This window comes from Crotalus tigris, unplaced genomic scaffold (assembly GCF_016545835.1).
Source record: "Crotalus tigris isolate CLP2741 ecotype Arizona unplaced genomic scaffold, ASM1654583v1 scf7180000024437.13266115, whole genome shotgun sequence".
NCBI lineage: Eukaryota > Metazoa > Chordata > Lepidosauria > Squamata > Viperidae > Crotalus > Crotalus tigris.
The window spans coordinates 906,932-925,970 of record NW_024100606.1 but is presented as its reverse complement, the minus strand read 5'-3'; the positions used below and the strand labels follow the sequence as shown (position 1 = coordinate 925,970).

General features: G+C 37.6%; 1 long non-coding RNA gene across 1 annotated transcript; it reads left to right on the top strand.

The window, feature by feature from the left end:
- The first annotated feature begins 290 nt into the window (after nucleotides 1-290).
- LOC120302727 lies at nucleotides 291-15,524 on the top strand. The gene is made up of 2 exons (XR_005555199.1): nucleotides 291-348; nucleotides 14,273-15,524. It is a non-coding gene; the product is annotated as an uncharacterized LOC120302727 (long non-coding RNA).
- Nucleotides 15,525-19,039: the final 3,515 nt, after the last annotated feature.

The following is a 19,039-nucleotide window of genomic DNA, read 5'->3' as shown; positions in this document are numbered from 1 at the left end:
TAATCTTACGGACCCTGCTCAAGCAGCGCTTCTGTGCTATGTCCTGGATGGGAGGGAGGGAACTGCCAATGATCTTTTCGGCCATTCTCACCACTCTCTGCACCTCCTTCCTGTCTGAAGCAGTGATGCCCCCAAACCAGACTGTGATGCTGTATGACAGAATGCTCTCGATTGTCTCCCTGTAGGAAGTGGTCAGGACAGGGGAAGGAAGATGTGCTTTTCTCATGCGACACAGAAAATGCAAGCGCTGCTGTGCCCGTTTCATCAGTTTCTCACTGTTGAGCGACCAAGTCAGCCTACTCGTTAGCTGCACACCCAGGAATTTGATGCTGATAACCATCTCCACAGGTGAATTATTTATGCACAGAGAAGTGTAGCTGTGCCTGCCTTTTCTGAAATCAACAATGATCTCTTTGGTTTTTCCGGTATTTAAAACTAGGCTGTTTTCCTTACACCAATTCACCAACAACCTCCTTGCGGTAAGCTTCCACCTTGTCATCCTGAATAAGGCCCACTACTGTTGTATCATCTGCAAACTTCACAATATGGTTGGTGGCAAACCTAGCACAACAGTCATGGGTCAACAGGGTGAACAGCAGGTCATTCAAAATGAGGTGAATGGCTCTATAAATCCAAAAAGAATATTATTACTAAAAGACAAATTCTGTATTGGCCTGATAATGTGACTATTGCAAAGTCCATTTTAATTCCTTAGAGATCATCATGATCTCTTTTGATATATATATAACCCAGTCTTAGGATTAAAGGTGCCTTTCTAAAGACAAATGGACTTTCTTGGTTTTTTTCTTGAAAACATTTTGCTTCTCATCCAAGGAGTTTCTTCACCTCTGAAGACATGGCCTGGATGATTGAGAATCATAGACATCCAGTCTTGGGTCATATGGCATATACTTTGCATTCCACAATACCAAACATTATTTCTTTCTAAAAACCTTTCTATGGTTATCACTCTGTATAAGCAGTACTGAGCTAAATAAATCAATAATGTGAACAAGTCAAAGGTAGCTTCTTACATTTTCAAGTTACATCAGAGAGTTTAAATACTAAAGGGACCAACAAGGCCTACCAAAACAGAGTTTGTTATAGCACTGATGGCAGTATTAAATAGTCACTGTCACTAATAGTCATCCTCCCAGCCCCCTCTAGTCAAAAAAATCCAAGCAATTTCTTGTACTTCCCCACTTCCACATAGTTATTAGAAGAAATTAATCAGAAAAAGAATATGGGCTTTTCTTTCCAAGTTAACATATGGACAGGAAAAGCTACATTTTAAAACTAATGGCTTGTTGAGGGAATGTCCATTACATATCTTGGAAAAATTGTGTGTAAAGTCCCCATACCTTAGAAAAAGCTGTAAATGAAAGTTCTGATTGAACAGAATTTTCCTCCTATCAGAGGAGAGTAAGCAGCCTGGATTTATACTAATCTATACAATGCTTGTATTATTCATCAATTTGTCTTTGCCCTCTGGCACTGCTGGTGCAAGAATGAAAGAAAAGATGTTAAATGAGTGGCAATACAACTAGGTTGATTTTCCCAAAATGGGCCACTATTGGCTTATATTTTTGCATCACTCATCTATCCCCACTGGCTAAATCCAAGCAGGAATCATCCATCTGTTTTATTTTCCTTTAAAACTGATGGGCTTTCTTACAATGATGTGGCTTTTGTGGACAGGAACCTACCTTATACTGTAAATCTTAAGATACTGTATCCTACTTTTGACCCTAGACTGTTAGGAATACATACATATAACAACATGATTATTGTTAATAAAATTGCCTATTATTATTGTTACATTAATGATTTTATGAATAGCACAATGTGCTTTGATAGAAGTTGCGATTTGACATAGGAAATCATCTATCCCCACTGATCCAAATTTCTGCAGAATAATACAGTCTATAACAATTTTATGCTCATAGATGAAGACTTACAACATACATGGGGCAATATTATAAGTGAGTATATATCACCAGTTATTAGATTGCCAATATGGTGCATTATAGTGGAAATGTGTTACTCTTCAGGATGGTAGGTTAATCTCTTAGCTTGAAAATGATTCCTATTCTGGGGCAGAACTACAGGAAATAAATATTAATAAATACTGTCACATATTTCTAAGGCTGGTATAATACTGAGGATTTCAGTTTCACAGATGATCCCTCATACAATCTGATAACTCAGTGAATAGCAGAAACAAACAGCTCAGTTAAGTAAAGGGGAGTTCCGAATAATACATAGCCCTTCAACTTCCTCAAGGCTTTATTTATATAATTGATTTAATGAAGGTATTGAACTGGTGGGAAAGAACTAAAGCCAAAAGGAATATCAGGATTAGGCTAGGTCCTGTATTAAGAAATAATACACTTGTGCTATGTATTCATGTTAGATAAGAAATAAAAAGTCCATTTTCAAAGAATGTGTCAGTTGTTTGCTTCTAGCTTAGACATAAATAAAAAGTAGCTTTAAGGGCAGTACAGTCAGTACTGCGGACCTGAGAGAAAGCTCAGAGTAGCAGGATTTAAAATGAAGTAAGGCTCGTTTGATCATTTTCAACCCTGCAATTTCCCCCTGACTGCAATTTCATAAGTCAGCCTTTCTGAAGGAAGATCAATGGCAAAGCTGTGGCATGTTTGTGTACAGGAGAAGTATTCACCGGGGAAGGGCTGATTAGATGCTGTTTGTAATGAACTTTCTGTTCTTGGAAATGGAAAGCTATAAACTACTGATTTAAATCTGAGAGACAAATCTCAAAAGCATATACTGATTCCTACTTTATTTAAAATCAGAAGGACATTAAGAGTTTATGTTAAGACTTGGGAAAAAATAAAACAAAAACATTATCTAAGAATTCCAATGTGGTTATCCTCAACAGAAGCTCTGAAATACCCAAACCTACTGGATATAAATAAGATAATTAGATACAAGGGATTAGTAAATGAACAGGGAAATCTGAAAACAAAACAAGAATTGGAACAAGATATTGGCAGAGAGATTGACTGGTGGACATTTACACAAATTCAATCTAAATATACAGAGGACAAAAAATTATATGAAATACAAAAAGAGCTGCAAGGATTGGATAAAATTATACATGGAACAGAAATAAAATTAATTAGCAATTTATACAAATACCTATTGAGATATAAAATGGAAGACGAGGTTGTCAAAGACACAATGATTAGATGGGCAAAAAATTTTGGATATAATATAGAATTGGAGAAATGGGAAAAAATATGGGAAATAAACATAAAATTGACTCTGTCAGTGGCATTCAAGGAAAACCAGTTGAAGATGTTTTACAGATGGTATCTTCCACCAGCAAAGCTTGCCAAGATGTTCCAGAATAATTTGCCAACATGCTGGAAATGTAAAAAAGTACATGGAACATATTATCATTTATGGTGGACATGCCCAGTAAAATGTGACTGTTCATTAAAACAGATTCTATAAACAGGTTTGAAGGCTCTTATGTGATTGGAGAAGGACTCTGTTAACATTTGCAGATTAATTCAATATCAAGAGAAGCGGCTGTTCACTACATTTTTTCAAACTGGCTGTCCCTACTGGGACAGGCTATAATGATATTCAGGTATTCTATTACCAGCATTTTGTAAGTTGTCCTCAAGTTAACTTCCATATATAGTGTGAGATACCAAACCATCTATCACTTCCATTAGTATACTGGGTGGGTCTAACTTTTAATGGATCTCTTTCAAACTGCATAAAAAAAAATCTAATGATGTCTTTGTTACTAAAATTCAATAAAATCCCCAAAGTTCATGATTGTTCTGCAAAGTTGAATATAAATTGAATAAATAAGTGGTTGGTTAACTATCTCAGTCACCGCATGTATTCATTTTTAGATATTTTTATTGTTTTTAATTGTCTTAACTGTTTTATGATTTTAGAATTTCAAACCACCCAGAGTGACTTGGCTGAGATGGCCAGCTATATGAATTGAATAAATAAATAAAATAAACTTCTTGGAGATATAAGCTTTTACTTTGTAGCCTAAGCTTTTGGCAAAAAGCCATAAACCCCAAACTTTCAATATTCTTATCTGCTCTAACAGAAACCAACCAGATTTATGTACAGCTTTCATTTGCACAAATACGAATTTCATTTCATGTCCACGTTGGATTAACATTTTCCAAATTTTCATGAACAATTTTAAATGAAAGTACAATTATTTTTCTAAAATTACCCAAATAATATAATTAATTACATTATGTGGATTATTTACTCATGAAGCTCTATGTCTAAAAGAGAGCTTCAATCTTTATGAGTGATGAGGTATTTCCTCCCCACATACACCTTTCTTGACATTGTCAAGAATATCTCAAAAATGAATTTATGGGATTCAAATCCAGTTGTTCTCCAGCTATAACAAAGTTTTGCAATCATATCTTAGAAAGTCTCTTGAAGAGGATATCTATGCAATGAGCTTTGCAGCCATCGTGGAACTTGACTCTAAACAGCTTGGTTAAACTAGGTTAAATGTTGGAACACAGAGGTGTAATCGGTACTGAAAGTCAGTAAGTTGCAGTGATGGATGGGAAACTAATACTGAAGAGAAGGTGATTTTACTAATGAGTTGCTTATTAACACTTTTTATTTAAATCTTCATTTCCCCCCTCCCCTATTTAAAAAAAGTGTTTTGCAAATGGGGAACTTTTGCACATACATAAATCATGGAGCTCCTGGATGGAAGCAAAGACAGGTTTCCATGGAAACAAGATCTATGCTCTAAAGAGGAGATGCCCTTTGTTATGTATCTTTGTGATATTTCTCTCCAGACATGTCACTGGCAATTACCCACAAAAGTAAAGCTCAAATTGTAGCATAGCCCAGCAGATCCGCCTTACATTATTTTCTGTAATTAATGGGATTATTGAATTTCCATGCTAATAAACCTTGGCAAGGAGTCTGAAAACAAGTCTTCCTTTTTTCTCTCTCTCCTCCTTCCCTGCCTGCCCCCACCTGGTCCTACGAAGTCATTCCTTCCTCTCACCTCTTTGCCACCTTCTTGCTTCCAAATCACTCTGCAGCATTAGATGCTGTCAAAAGACATTCTAAAAAGCTCTTCTACATTTTTACACATCAGCTTGGGGTAAGAGTATTGACAGTCTTACATTGCCAAGAGGTGAAGCTGCACGCAAATGTTCGTAAAAGCACTTCCAAAGCTATTCATCTTTTATAACATGGTTTCTTTATGAAGGCTGAGGCTTCACTTAGAGCCTGATGGATCCTTTTTTGACAGTCCTCCATCTATTCTTGTTTCACCTTCCCCCCCCCACCCCCCACCCCGCACATTCCCACTACATAGAAATGAAGCTGCTTGAGACCATCCAACTACAAAGCTATTTTTCAGTACCATTTCCTTCTTTATATGCAACCTTCAGCTTTCCTGGAATACAAGCAGATTGAATTCTACTTAGCAAGATGACATAGTAATGACGAGAGCTTCCAGCACATAAGCGAATATAGGTATGGTTTCCGGTCATCAGGATATCATCTCAGTGCTGGAAAGCATGACTTACATATATTTTCTTAGGTTGCTGATAGGGTACTTAGGAAGCACTAAGTTTTCTAATTGTTTTGTTCTGTGACAGTGGTGAGGATCAGTGAGTCTCTAGAAAAGAAAAATATATTTCTCTGAGCATTGGATCAAGAACAAGGAAGGATAGGTAACCTGACAGCCTAAGGCAGCATATGGTTCTCAACTGCTTTTGCTTGTTGGTCCTTCTTCCAACCACAGTTACTGAAAAGCCTGTTGTTTTTGTAGAAAGGATAGTATATGACTCAAAATAAATATTAAATAGTTTTAAAAAGAAAAAAACTCACAATTGTCCACTCCATCCCAAATACAGGCAAAACTGTAAAATTCTGCCCTTCCCCAAGAGACAAGATATAGTTCTGCCTAATTTGCATTATCATTCTTTCCACTGCAGATCTCAGTCTTCTCATATTCAATGCATCTACCTGGTCATCAAAAGTTTGCCTGTCTCTGCTCTAAAACAACTAGTAAGGACTATCACAAGAAAAGTTAATATTTGTTAAACAGATATCAAGAGGTAAGGTAATACTTTATTTAGGAAATTGAATAACTCTAGAAACTGCTTTCTCCACATCTTCTTTCAGATCAAGAGATTTTGATAGTTTCCAATATTTCTTCTAGCTAATCCCTGACCAGCCATTTTCTGCCATTCTCAATTGTACATGGTGATATTTTCTGCCAGTTTACTATAAAGACAAGTGAAAGAGAACAAAAGGGGAATTGATCTCACAATTGGAAGAAGCCACTGATAACTCCTTTCTGAACATTATCCTTCTATTCTTTGTGAGGCAAGTGTTAATTTAGCAGATTGCCCCCAACTGATCACAAACCTAAGTTACCCCAACTGCAGAAGCTGAAGGAGAGTATGACACTGAGCTCAAGCCATTTCTGAATACAAATAAAATAATTACAGAAGTCTTTACATAGAGCTGTCTGATATAGGTTGCAAAAATCCAATCACAAGATGGCAGAAAAGGGATTTCTTAGCTGCCATCTAGGTGTTATTTGGATCTTGCGCTGAATCTCAACCCCAATCTGAATATAAACAACATTGAACCCCTTTCTATTTAGGCTTGAAAAATGAAGTGCTTTGGTGATCCTTCCTTCCTCTCTCCCTACCCTTCCTTTCTCCTCATTAATAAAATACAATTCTGCAAATTAAATATTTCTGGTATATATTAATGTCCTTGTATATCTTTTGCACATTATTCTCACTACTTTTGCTTCTACCTTTCTTTCCTTCTAATATAGCACATCCTGGCAAAATATTATTCTGTTGTATCCTCATGACATTCTCTTCCATCATATCCCTAGCCCTTGAGTACCTCAGGTTTAAGTTGCTCATAGATGTTTGGAGATTAAAGTAGTGGCTTCCCCAGATTTCCAACAAGATCCAAAGATAGCTTCTGGTATATGCTACCAGTCACGACTTATCACCATTTATCTTAGGGTAAGGTAGGTCACTGGCAGTAATTGGGAAGAGTCAAAGAAATAAGGTAGATATCAGCCATGGAGACAGCAAATTTCATACCAGTATAGTTTTTTTTATTTTTCTGTCACAAAGATAGGGAGGTAGAATATCAGCTCAACTGTGGAGAAAGACTATGAGTCTGAACAAACTTTGTATAAGCATTTACTCTGAAGACACAGGTTCTGCAGGCTGATTAGAATAGTCAGGATATCCAGGGCCATTGCTGATATCTTGGCAGGTGAGCAAAATGTAATTCCTTTTTCAGTCATTTGCAAATGAAAACAAAAGCTCATTTTCTAGTTTAGTCAATTACTCTAGAATACAGAATAAGGGCTCCAAGCTCATCTTAAACAGACTTTTACAAAAAGACCATAGTGATGATGTATTGCAAGTCTATGGTATCACATTTTCCAGGCATTTTGAGGATAATGACACCATTATTCATTCTGAATATGGTGCCCTCATTGGTTGAAAGCTCTGGGTCCATTCAAAGTACAGTCTGGATTGTTTGTGTGTGATGGATTATAGTTGATACAGTTTGAGAATTTGGACAAAATACTTCCACGGTTTATACCCACCATCTGTGTTCTTTAATTCTATCCATTAACATACTCTTGGACAGGAATGATGGTGTGGTCTACCAGTTAATGCCTGCTTATGAGTGGAAGGAGAGTTGGCTACCTTCTGCCGAGAAGGATATTCTACTATACCTTTTTTCTTCTGATCTACTAATCCCACTACTCACTGAGTCATTTCCGCATGTTTTGTATCCAAACTCATGCACTAGCCTACATACTACACAAATACAAGGATGAGAAAGGTTATCCATGTAGACCTATTCACAGCACATGCCTTGAAATTTCTAAAAATATCCATACTTACTTACGTATCTGCTAAGAGGTGCTTTCTACATACTGTAAGGGAGATTTCAGAAAGAAAGCCAAGCTGCATGTCTTTTTATGATATCTGATTCAGACTTAATATCAGAAAATGCTATTTGCAGTTCCAATTTTTTCTACTTTCTGGTCCTCACATTCTAAATGGTCACATCTAGTGTTGGGGTGCAAAGTTGTATTCAATTTTTTTTTCCCTGTAACCAATAAGGACACTGAATAAGGTATTATCCTACTGAATAAATACCCAAGGGCAGAGATAGTAATGTCATCACTGAGGATATTTAAAACAAGCCAAATACTGGAAAATAGTCCCACAACAAGAAATTCTATGATTGCCAATAAGATAGAATAGATTCTCTAATGGGCCTCTTTTATCTTTCAAGCCTATAATGATAGTACAAGTTAGACACAGCTGTCAAATGAAACTCCTCTGTCTTGCCACATGAATTTATCCCAGAGTAATTACTGTGTAAGTAATGGAAATAAACATTCTGCCATGAAATCTGCATCCTCAACTCTCTTGGAAATGAAAGATGATTTTATGCACAAACATGAGAGCAAACTCCTTAGTGTATTATACAGTTCCTCTGCTTTAACACCCTTACATGCTAATTATCTTCTTTTCTGGCAAATCCATCATGAAATATTAACCAAAGTTAGCTGATGCAGCTGGCTCAATAGTTATACTCTTGAAAATCGGAGGAAGCAATTGGATTTTCTTGTTTAATAGATGCACATATATTATTGGATATTGAGTAGCTTCCTATTGCTGGACATATTTTGCTTTCACTGGCCCATAGCTTACTTATGTAAATATTTGGTCACTTAGTAATGTAAAGTAATCAATAAAGTTGCATGCTCTTTCTTATAGGCAAGGAATGGGAAATATGCAGCCACTCTTATTTCGGAGCCACTATCAAAATAATCCTCTGGTTGCACTTTTGCATAACTTTTGGCATGGGAAGGAGGGGATAGTGGATATTACTTGACCTCTCGGAAATTTTTGATACCATCGACCATAGTATCCTTCTGGATCATCTCAGAGGATTGGGTGGCACATTCATATTGCCTCCCTCCTTCAGGGTCAATTCCAGCTGGTGATGATTGGGTAGGAGAAGTCCCACTCTCAGCACCTACTATGCTTTCTCCTCTCTTTTTTAACATCTACATGCATTCATTGGGTGAGCTCCTCCATCACCATGGGGTAAAGTATCTTCAATATGCTGATGATTCTCAATTATATATCTCCATTCCTGGTGAATTAAGTGATACTTGAGCATCTTAGTCTGGTGTCTAGAGGGTCTGGATGGAGAAAAATAGACTTTAGCTGAAGCTTGGCAAGATTAAGTGGCTTTGGGTTTTGGGTCCTGCTGGTTCCACGGTTGTGCCAACCTTGGTGTTGGATGGAGTTGCACTGCCCCAACAGACCCAATGCATAAAGTGGGGGTCCCCGTAGATTCACAATGCCTACTCAATGAGCAGGTAACAAATATGGCTAGCACAGCCTTTGCACAGCTTCATATTGTCTGCCAGTAATGCCCATTACTAGATAGGCAGGCCCTGCTGACAGTCACTCATGCCTAATCACTTCCAGATTAGATTACTGCAATGCTGTCTGCATGGGCTGCCCCTGAAGAGTACCTGGAAGCTTCAGCTAGTACAGAATGCAGCAATGCAAGCACTTATACATGCTCCTAGAATAGCATATGTAACACCTCTGTTCTGCAAGGTGCATTGACTGTTAGTTTGCTTCTGGGTTCAATTCATGTCACTGGCTTTAACCTTTCAAGCCCCTCATGGAATAGGAGTGAGCTATCTGAAGGACTTCCTGTCCCCAGTTATAGCAGCCCATCCTATCAAATCTGGCAGAGAGAGCATTTTACGGGTTCCATCATTTAGGGACATACATTTGATGGGTCTCAGGAGATGTCCTGATGTGGTGCTTGCCTTATGGAACATCCTTCTTGAAATTGGATTAGCTCTACTAATCTAATAGAACTACATATTCAAAACAAACAGGATTTTTTTTAAGGAGATGTTCACAAGTCACCATTTTCACTCATTTAGGGTCTCAAGTCATTTTTCTGTAGTCTACATAGCTACTCATGTACATTAACACAATAATTGTGGTCCATGTTATTCCAAATGTATACAAATTCCTCCAAATTCTTCCATTATCACCATTTATTGGTGAGCAATATAGCTATAATCAATTATATTGTAGGTATACCTACAATCACCTAGATCAGTGGTTCTCAACCTGTGGGTCGGGACCCCATTTGGGGTCGAACGACCATTTCACGGGGGTCACCAAACAAAGCAGTCCGCCATTTTTTTCCCCTTTTCCTTAGCTGTGCTACTCCCTTTTATTCTATTGGCTTTTGAAAGCCAATAGAATAGACTCTCTTGAATAGTCTAATTCTATTGGCTTTCAAAAGCCAATAGGAATTGTCCAGGCTGTCTATGCCCTGCTGAGCCCACCAAAAGTCCCATTCTGCAAACGGTGCTGCACCAGTTGAGTAGTCCTCGACTTACGACCGGTTGGGGGTCGCGGCATTTAAAAGGTTGAGAACCACTGACCTAGATAAAACCAATATATGCATAGAACACAGAATAACAGAGCTGGAAAGGATCTTGGAGGTCTCCTAGTCCAAGCAGGAGACCCTATATCATTTCAGACAAGTGGTTGTCTAGTCTTTTCCTAAAAGGCTCCAGCGATGGGGCACCCACAACTTCTGAAGGCAAAGTATTCCACTGGTTAATTGTTCTCACTGTTGGGGAATTTCTCCTTACTTTTAGGTTTCTTCTCTCCTTGATTATTTTCCACCCATTGTTTCTTGCCTTGTCTTCTGATGCTTAGGAAAATAGGTTGACCTCATCTTTGTGGTAGCACCTCAGATATTGGAACACTGCTATCATGTCTCCCCTCATCCTTCTTTTCTCTAAACTAGACATATCCTTCTCTTAAGCTATGAGCATCACTACAGTAGCCAGCTCCATAGTTGCTAACCTTTGCTACCCTCTTGTTTTTTCTCAATTGTGATTTTCACACAATGCCTTTTAGTAAAATAAAGAAGTGTAAATTAAGCTACCAACCTTACCTGCACCCTCATGCCACATGCAACTTTCCCTACTAATGGTTAGAGTACTATTTCTCAGTTACCATATTGTTTAGGCAATATACAAACTATATTCATGACTGCAGGAATGGATCAATCAGGACTGTTTTTCTTGTAGTGAGCTTAATCTAAAATGGATGAGATTAGGTGTGTATACCAGTGGTGGGATTCGCACCAGTTTGGCAGAACCAGCAGCTAATTTTTTGTTGCCCAGGCCCAGAATGGACTTCCGGAAGCAGCATCCACACAGAACTGGTTGTTCACATATTTGAATCCCACCACTCGTGTATACCACTTTTATTGTATTTTATTTTATTTTATTAGTGCTATAATCCTATGAGCTTTCCCGTGCTCAATTTTCAGTACTTCTATTTTTATTATTTGCTTTAAGATTCACAGCCCAGAGGCCAAGAACCCCTGCATCAGAGCATAATGAAAGTCATGCTGCCACATTCATTATCTTGTATAGGTATTCTGTTTGTAGTTCATTCTTTAAAAAACAACAATTTATTTCAAAATTAGAATGTATTTGCATTAACACAGTATTTCTTAGCAGCTGCAAATTTGTAAATCACAATATTGCCTTGAAAAACTATCCATTATATACAGAGGTTTTTAGAACATCAAACATTAATCCCACTTAATTCTTTTCTTTTCACTCCCATTTTATTGTCCAGGAGGGAAAGCATGAATATAATGCTTATTTCAAACCTTAAAGTCATAGCTTACAGGACCAAGATTTTTGTTACAGGATGAACAAACTAGTATGGAAATATTGATAAGCAGTGCTTTTTTTCTAAAAAAAAAAAAAAAAAGTGCCGGAACTCACACACATCATACAACCCGCCTTGCCTACCCTACAAGGTTCCATCCAAAAAAGGTGCCGGAACTCCATCTGGGTGAGAAAGAGAAAAAAAGCCCTGTTGATAAGTATAATAAACATTGAAGAATTCATTTAAAAATGAGAACTATTGGTTAATAATCAATATTATAGATTTCCCTACATCTCTTACTATTGATTTTATTCAGATTTTGACACAGGCTTCCAATACTATTCATTAGGCTGTTATTCATTAGAACTAGAAGGAACTTCTCTGGTGGCTTAAAGTGTCCCTTCAAAATGTTTCAATAATGCTCTCTCTCTCTCTCTCTCTCTCTCTCTCTCTCTCTCTCTCTCTCTCTCTCTCTCTCTCTCTCTCTCTCTCTCACACACACACACACACACACACACACACACACACACACACCATCCATCCATCCATCCATCCATCTATCCACCCATTCATCCATCCATCCAGTGGTAGAATTCAGATATGTGAACAACCAGTTCTTTGTGTGGATGCCGCTTCCGGAAATCCATTCTGGGCCTGGGCAACAAAAAATTAGCTATCAGTTCTGCCAAACTGGTGCAAATTGGCTGAATCCCACTACAGCATCCATCCACTTCTATGATTCACTTCACTCAAGAAAACTCTGCCCTTTTCTGGAAACAGCAAGTGGTCAAGACATATTAACTCTATCTGTATTCTTTTAATTAAGGTGCCGAAGTAGAGCACATTATTCTAACCATTTCGTAAAGGCTGACTAATCATAATACATGACAATTAAACCATCTTTTCATATAAGAACTGGTGGACCATGTTTCTTTTTTTTCTTTTCTTTCTTTCTTTCTTTCTTTCTTTCTTTCTTTTTTTTGTTACTGTATGTTCTGAACATTGCTTTAAGGTTCACAGCCCGGAGGCCAATGTTCTGGACATTGGGGGGAGAAGAGAAAGCTTATTTTGCCAGGAGGGAAAAGTCATTCATAGGTGATCTCAAAATCACTAGTTGATGGGTGAGAAATTCTAAGGGACAATCTGAATGTCGGAGAAACTATAACAATGAAGGAATAAACTTGAGGGATAGGGTTACTCCATCTTTTCCTTATACCTGTGTCTTTATGTCAGTCATTTAACTTTTAATTTCAGCATTTCTATGACATGGACTTTGTTAAAAGAGAAGGTTCTAGGTTCAGAGGAGCTAGTTTATAGTACTTCTTCCAATTAGCTAAAAGGTACACTTCCAGCTACAACTTACAAGGGTGTCCAATCTGGTGGACTTATTCAGAAAAATTGGCTGCTTGTTGCCTTTTTATATTATTAGATAAATTATTTTTCTTTTAGCCTTGAGAATGTGCTTTTTTATGAAATGGGTGCTTTCCGATTGTTACATCCACCATAGCAATAATCCTGTGGATAAGGATCTGAGTTTGTGATAGCAATCATTTTACTTCCTCAAAATGTTGAATAAACCTACCAGATTGGAGAAGCTTGTAAATTGTAGCTGGAGTGAAGCCTTTGAGTTAATTAGTTTCTATATCTTAACCCCCATGCAATATGTGTGTGTATGTGTAGAGAGAGAGCATAAATGTATCAGCAATTTGATGATTCATGTCTTTGTAATGCAATTACATTCTAGTGTTCTCCTGTTTATTCCAGCAGTGCATGCCTAGCATAATTAAATTGTGAAACTACCCCATTGTATTCCCAAACAATATAAAATTTAGACTGCATTCTTGCTTCTGCATATTGCCAGCTAAAAGGATATGCTTGTGAACTGCTCCTTACACCATCAATTTCAATTGTATGAAATATCCATTCTAAAGCTCTTACTCTGACTTACTGATTTTAAGATGGGAACCTAATTATCTTCTTAAGCTACTGTTTTTGTGTGCATCTGAGAGCTTGTGTAGTGCAGTTGTGACAGCTTTGAATTATGAACTCACTCAATAGCTACAGTCAAGCCAACATGACCTAGCTGTAGGTTCACACTTGTGTACCGACATAATAATAGCAGCCTGCCTTATTGAGCCCTGAAAAAAATATGCTATCATTGACATCATTGTTATCATCACTGATTTCCAACCTTTGCATAGAACCACAGGGACCAACTCTTCTCATCCAACTCTTTGCCTATTTATTATGCAATGAGTTTCTATTTATTGAATCATGACTTTCTTCTTTATGTCCCCATATGGAAACTTTGTTATGCAACACCTGCTTTTTGTTTGCAATTTTTCTGAATTGGTAATAAAGATGTTGTGTTGTTTTAGAAGCTAATCTCCCTCAGAGAAACTTAGGAAGCTGCATTGCCACTAGGTATTGGCTAACTTCCAATAAAAGCTCCATGCACCAATTGATTTTTTTTTTCCTTTTTGTTCCAGCATTTCTCCCTGTTGCTGTTTGGACTGGACCCCCTCTGAAGTTTCTGCTATCAACACAGTCTCGTTGATCATTTCATCAAACGCGTGTAACTCTTTCTTGGGCATTAAACAACAAAGATGAGGCAATGATGAGACTGAATGATTATTAGAGATCAGGCACTAATATTATTCTCCCCCCACCATCTTGGGCCTCAGTGCAGATTTGGCAGCCTGGAGAAACACAAAATATTGTTAGTTACCATCATGAAAGGAGGATAGTTAGCTCTATAACTCTTTCATGAGGAACTTTAACTATATAGTATTTTAAATCATGATGTTCATTTAGCCTTTGGAACATGTACAGTTAAAATTGTTTTTAAATTTTGCCCTGAACTTTCCTCAAAACTTTACTAATACAATAGATACTAAAGTTTAAGGAAGGAAGTAGGAGATCCAGTGACACCATTCAGCTATGACTGCAACTCGTTTATAATTAAGCTTTATGTTCCTGAAGATTTGGGGCTTGAGTAATTTCACCAGAAATGCTGACAGAATCGCAATGATGAAAGGGCTCCAATTTGCAGAAATAAAGAACAAGAGCTCTACTCGTATGAAACATATAATAAGGCTTCTGTAGAAGACACTATGGCAAATTGCATGACTAGTAGGAACGTCTTTATTCCAAGCATACTTTGCTTTCAGAAGGTTGCCTCTGCATTTTTATTTGTGATTACACTGGTCATGTAGCTGGCCACTCCAAAAGCTATTATTTGCCAAATTAGGCCAATTCAAAGCAAATGCTTCATTCTCTACATTGAATTTATTGTGCTAGAGAAAAAGAGAAATGGCACACTATTAGCTTCCTATATTAAGTTTTATAGGATTATGGAAATCTTTCCCACTTTAAAACTCCACTTGAACCATGGCCTCCCACCTCATAATCACAAAGTGTTCTGAGAAAAGCTGATGGAGATGAGATCATCATCCCCCAAGATTTTCTTCCACCGCTTTCTTAGATAAGTAGCATGATTATAACACCCTGCTTCCAATCCACATCATAGATTCCCAGTAACACCTCTTCCATTTACAGATCAGTGTTTCTCAAATTGTGAGATCTATCTTCCTTGGGGACATGCACGGGAGGGTGGCGTTGTATAATGTTACAATAAATTCACCTTTTCCAAAACGAGTACCATGGTGGTGGAGGAGGCACAAATGCTGCCTTTTTATTTTTTTAATGTCTTTATTAAAAATAAAGTTTTGTTGCATTGTGTTCATTGTTCATTTGTGTTCATTTTGATGGTTAGATTTAGAAGAGGTATGCCCATTAAGACAATACTAAAAAAATGTGAGATTGAAAAAAAAAATTAGGAAACACTAGTATAAACCAATTAAGACATCTGTCTATGTTTGGGAGGATACAACTGCATCTTCATTGGACCTCATACAAAACTAGATCTCCTCCACTTTATATTACCTCAAGCCACTTCAGGTTCCCAACTTGTACATCCATTTTACTTGCATAAATGAGGGTTATACATATTTGGGGTATTAGGAGGCACATGCAAGCCCGGTGCCTAACATTTCCATATGCTAAATACCTCTCTAGATGGTTGCTTTATCAAGCACAAAGGTCTGCAGCAGATCTGTGAGCATATGGCAGATCTTTAAGCTCAACATAAAGAGATCTACAACAGAGATCTGTGCAGTACCCATCTATACCACAAGACATTTTCAATGTAAATGTGCAAGCTTAATGGCTGAAGTAAGTTTCTGTGGAGCCAGTATTGTCTACAACATAAAGGAACATGGTGGCAGAACAGAGGCTTAATGATGCTGAAACTGCCCTCCAGAAATGGTCTGCACTTCAGCAGTTTGAGCCCAGTTCCATGAGATGGGATGACTTCCCGCCGCTTGCTCACTGGCTCCTGCCCACCCAGCCCTTTGAAAGCATGCACTATTGCAAATAGGTAAATGGGTACCACTTTGGTGGGAAAAAACCTAGCTATATTAATGTGTGTGTGTAGAGCAGAAACTGGCACGGGACCTGGCTGGACACAAGATAATGCGACATAAGGCAAGGTGAGACCGACAGAGGAGCCCGGAAGAGCCAGAAACCCAAATGCCACTAGTCAGCTGGTGTAAGCTGGTTTGCTCCCTGGGTAAGCACACAAGCACTGAACAGAATAAACTAGCAATTTAGGCTGTCAGGACTGCATTTTGTCTAACATTTTTAGATTTCCCTGACATTGTATGTCATACGCTAAATAAATAAATAATGTCTACAACATGGTGGACACCAGAGACACCATGTCTCTGGGATTTTCATGACAATTTCAATAGCTAGAAGAGACTTCTAACTAATTGCAAAGTAGCACAAAATCCTTTTCCAACTGCTAGAACTAGTAACTGACTCTTTGAGGTGATGCAAAGCACCTTTTTGGTGAAACCAAACCATCTTCTGGTTTCTTCTGATAGCTGGCAGGTTTTGTTCAGAGATTTGCAATGTTTCTGCTTTATGGAATTTTTACAGGCATCCATTTTGCATGGACTAATGAATCTTGAGTCCAGGCAAAACTAGATAAATGGCGGTCAGATCTGCAGGATTTTTACTAAATAAAAAATAAAAAATAAACATAATTTGTCACATTCATGGAATAGTTTACCATAGATATTGATGTCCTTCTTGTTATTTAATCTGGCTGTTCTATGAAGCATTAATAGCTGAGCTTCTATCCTCTGATGACCGATAACCAAGCACACTATTTTTGTTGCTTGTAGTATAATATAATCAAATACTGTTGCTAAGGTGAGTAGCAACCCTCCGGCATGTTATTCATGGCTATCTATTGCCCTAGTTCTTAGTAGATAAAAGCTCATTGTTTTTTGTCCTTTTAGCACAGATTTAAACTATGCTTTTGGTTATACTTCAGATAGCAGAGGATAGTAATTCCCAAACATGTTATCAAACTAAACACCAATTATTATGACCTACAGGATCATTTTGATTCTCTCATCCATAGCAAAATAATTGAAGCAGATATGAAGCTGGGCGTAGGAGTTAATATGAGTTGGGAATGGAATAATGAGTTAAAGTGTCAATAAGTGGAAACCAAGGCAAAATCTTGTGCTCTGTTACTTGCACAAAACAAATGTTTGCATTTCTGTTTCCCCTCTTGTTTCCTGACATTAAACAAATACGATGGATACTTTACCCCAAAGGAAGCTTTGGGCCATCGCTCTCACTGGGGAAGAAATATAAGATCTTGCTGGGAAAAGATGATTTGTGTGATTAGGTATAGCATAGCTCTATCTATGTATAGCGTCTTCCCCTCCACAATCTCATAAACATTTTTCTTCAGAAAGGTTTCCATGGAGATAGCAAAGTTACAGTGAAAATTACTTCTATTCATTTTCCTTAAAAGTAGGTCACTTTAGAGGACAAAGAGATGAAGTGAGGTTAAAAAGTTCTGATAGGTGCTGCTTCATTCGCTGCTCGGAAGTGCAGTTCACCATGGGAACCAGATTTGTTCCTGGAGATTGTCCTGCCAAAGTACTCTCTCCAACAAGATCTGTCACCCTCAAATTCAGTGTTCATGTAAACCAGTAATGGGCTCGTGCCATGCATTTTTCCCTTTTTCTTTTCTGTTTTCCCAGTTCTGTAGCTCTATTCTCCCTTTCAGGTCACCAAAAGGCATTTGCAAACAATTTTATGCTATATTTTCAAATGAAACCAGAGATGCAAATCATTGAGAGGCTCTTTAAATTTTGTTACTTGATAAAAGATGCAGCTGTTAAATTTTCTTGGACTGGGGTCATATACAGTAATGGCCAAAATTGTGGAAACCTTTTGGGAAAAGTGTACATTTGAGGTTTGATGGCTAATAACACCACTTTTTTGGGAGTAGTACCATAAAATTATATATCAATGGAAAGATAATTTAATCAAGAATGTAATGCAATATAGTTTGTTCAATTATTTGTACTGTATTCTATGAAACGTTATAGCCAAATAACCAGAAAAAGGAAGCACAACTTGCTTAGGTTGATTGATATCAGGTAGCTTTCCTTCATCTGATTGTAGCCAGTGAGCACGAGTGTTTAGAGAGCCAATCAGGTGTCATCTTGTTTTGGCAAAGAGCCAATCAGATCACAGTAGGATTCAGTTATTGATGTTATGTATTGAAGCTGAGAGGAGGACATTTGTCAATGTGTTATGTGATTGCTATCAAGTTAGTTGGGGGTTTTTTCTTTCATTTAGTCAGCTTGTAAAACATAATAAAATTAAAGTAATGGTGCAAAGAGTTGACTGGTTGCCCAGAAAGTGATGTAAAATAGTATTATTAAGTGAACAAGGCTACAGTTATAAAGAAATTAGAAGAAAAATTGATGGAAACTTAACCAAAGGTGGCATTTCTACTATACACTTTTCCCAAAAGGTTTCCACAATTTTGGCCACTACTGTACACACTAGGCAATCCTACTCCCATTGTTTAAAAGCCACTTTGGGGCACCACATGGATGTACCTCAGCCAGGGAGCAGTTTCCCTTGGCACTGATGGGACTACATCTTTCTTCCAAAGATAGAAGCATGTAGTATTGGGATATTTTTTTTTCAAATTGGGGGGAGGGTATTTGGGGCAGCTCAAGAAGGTTTGCCTCTCTTTTCTATCAAGCATGTAGCAGAGATTAAAATGGCTATTTTATATAATTAATACCTTTTGTTTATTGAGTGCTTTTATAGTGTGCCCTCTTCTCAAGGCTTCTTCTTGTCCCTCAGCTAGATTG